The following is a 2,795-nucleotide window of genomic DNA, read 5'->3' as shown; positions in this document are numbered from 1 at the left end:
GTTGTCTGAGTCGTTGTTGTAGTTGTTGTTGGAGTTGGTGTTGTGGTTGTTGTCAGAATTCGGTGTTAGAGTTATTGTAGTTGTTGTAGGGGTTGGTGTTGTAGTTGGTGTTGGAGTTGGTGTTGTAGTTGTAGTTGTTGTCGGAGTTGGTGTTGTAGTTGTTGTTGGAGTTGGTGTTGTAGTTGTTGTCAGGTCGGGGTTGTAGTTGTTGTAGGGGTTGGTGTTGTAGTTGTTGTTGGAGTCGGGGTCGTTGTTGGGGTTGTAGTTGTTGTTGGAGTTGGTGTTGTAGTTGTTGTTGGAGTCGGAGGTTGTTGGAGTTGGGGTTGTAGTTGTTGTAGGGGTTGGTGTTGTAGTAATTGTCGGGGTTGGTGTTGTAGTTGTTGTAGAGGTTGGTGTTGTAGTTGTTGAAGGGGTTGGTGTTGTAGTTGTGGTTGGGGTTGTCGTTGTAGTTGTTGTTGGGGTTGGTGTTGTAGTTGTTGTTGGAGTTGGTGTTGTAGTTGTTGTCAGAGTTGGTGTTGTAGTTGTTGTAGGGGTCGGTGTAGTAGTTGTCGTAGGGGTTGGTGTTGTAGTTGTTGTCGGGGTCGGTGTTGTAGTTGTTGTTGGAGTTGGTGTTGTAGTTGTAGTTGTTGTTGGGGTCGGTGTTGTAGTTGTTGTAGTTGTTGTAGGGGTTGGTGTTGTAGTTGGTGTTGGAGTTGGTGTTGTAGTTGTTGTCGGAGTTGGTGTTGTAGTTGTTGTCGGGGTTGGTGTTGTAGTCGTTGTTGGAGTCAGGTCGTTGTTGGAGTTGGGGTTGTAGGGGTTGGTGTTGTAGGTTTAGGGGTTGGTGTTGTAGTTGTTGTAGGGGTTGGTGTTGTAGTTGTTGTTGGGGTTGGTGTTGTAGTTGTTGTTGGAGTTGGTGTTGTAGTTATTTGCAGGAGTCGGGGTTGTAGTTGTTGTAGGGGTTGGTGTTGTAGTTGTTGTTGGAGTCGGGGTCGTTGTTGGGGTTGTAGTTGTTGTTGGAGTTGTTGTGGGGTTCGGTGTTGTAGTTGTTGTAGGGTTGGTGTTGTAGTTGTTGTTGGAGTTGGGGTCGTTGTTGGAGTTGGGGTTGTAGTTGTTGTAGGGGTTGGTGTTGTAGTAATTGTCGGGGTTGGTGTTGTAGTTGTTGTAGGGGTTGGTGTTGTAGTTGTTGTAGGGGTTGGTGTTGTAGTTGTGGTTGGGGTTGTCGTTGTAGTTGTTGTTGGGGTTGGTGTTGTAGTTGTTGTTGGAGTTGGTGTTGTAGTTGTTGTCAGAGTTTGTGTTGTAGTTGTTGTAGGGGTTGGTGTTGTAGTTGTGGTTGGCGTTGGTGTTGTAGTTGTTGTTGGAGTTGGTGTTGTAGTTGTTGTTGGAGTTGGTGTTGGAGTTGTGGTTGTAGTTGTTGTAGGGGTTGGTGTTGTAGCTGTTGTCGGGGTGGGTGTTGTAGTTGTTGTTGGGGTTGGTGTAGTAGTTGTTGTAGGGGTCGGTGTTGTAGTTGTTGTTGGGGTTGTTGTTGTTGTTGGGGTTGGTGTTGTAGTTGTTGAAGGGTCAGTGTTGTAGTTGTTGTTGGGGTTGGTGTTGTTGTCGGAGTTGGTGTTGTAGTTGTTGTAGGGGTTGGTGTAGTAGTTGTCGTTGGGGTTGGTGTTGTGGTTGTTGTCGGAGTTCGGTGTTGGAGTTGGTGTTGTAGTTGTTGTTGTTGTAGGGTCGGTGTTGGAGTTGTTGTAGGGGTTGGTGTTGTAGTTGGTGTTGGAGTTGGTGTTGTAGTTGTAGTTGTTGTCGGAGTTGGTGTTGTAGTTGTTGTCGGGGTTGGTGTTGTAGTCGTTGTTGGAGTCAGGGTCGTTGTTGGAGTTGGGGTTGTAGGGGTTGGTGTTGTAGTTGTTGTAGGGGTTGGTGTTGTTGTTGGGGTTGGTGTTGTAGTTGTTGTTGGAGTTGGTGTTGTAGTTGTTGTGAGATTCGGGGTTGTAGTTGTTGTTGGGGTTGGTGTTGTAGTTGTTGTTGGAGTTGGGGTCGTTGTTGGGGTTGTAGTTGTTGTTGGAGTTGTTGTGGGGTTCGGTGTTGTAGTTGTTGTAGGGGTTGGTGTTGTAGTTGTTGTTGGAGTTGGGGTCGTTGTTGGAGTTGGGGTTGTAGTTGTTGTAGGGGTTGGTGTTGTAGTAATTGTCGGGGTTGGTGTTGTAGTTGTTGTAGGGGTTGGTGTTGTAGTTGTTGTAGGGGTTAGTGTTGTAGTTGTGGTTGGCGTTGGTGTTGTAGTTGTTGTTGGAGTTGGTGTTGTAGTTGTTGTTGGAGTTGGTGTTGGAGTTGTGGTTGTAGTTGTTGTAGGGGTTGGTGTTGTAGCTGTTGTCAGGTGGGTGTTGTAGTTGTTGTTGGGGTTGGTGTAGTAGTTGTTGTAAGAGTCGGTGTTGTAGTTGTTGTTGGGGTTGTTGTTGTTGTGGTTGGTGTTGTAGTTGTTGTAGGGGTCAGTGTTGTAGTTGTTGTTGGGGTTGGTGTTGTTGTCGGAGTTGGTGTTGTAGTTGTTGTAGGGGTCGGTGTAGTAGTTGTCGTAGGGGTTGGTGTTGTAGTTGTTGTCGGGGTCGTTGTTGTAGTTGTTGTTGGAGTTGGTGTTGTAGTTGTTGTCGGGGTCGGTGTTGGAGTTGTTGTAGTTGTTGTAGGGGTTGGTGTTGTAGTTGGTGTTGGAGTTGGTGTTGTAGTTGTAGTTGTTGTCGGAGTTGGTGTTGTAGTTGTTGTCGGGGTTGGTGTTGTAGTCGTTGTTGGAGTCAGGGTCGTTGTTGGAGTTGGGGTTGTAGGGGTTGGTGTTGTAGTGGTTGTAGGGG

This window comes from Hippoglossus stenolepis, chromosome 23 (genome assembly GCF_022539355.2).
Source record: "Hippoglossus stenolepis isolate QCI-W04-F060 chromosome 23, HSTE1.2, whole genome shotgun sequence".
Taxonomy (NCBI): Eukaryota; Metazoa; Chordata; class Actinopteri; order Pleuronectiformes; family Pleuronectidae; genus Hippoglossus; species Hippoglossus stenolepis.
The sequence above is the reverse complement of the archived record's forward strand: the minus strand, read 5'-3'. Positions refer to the sequence as shown.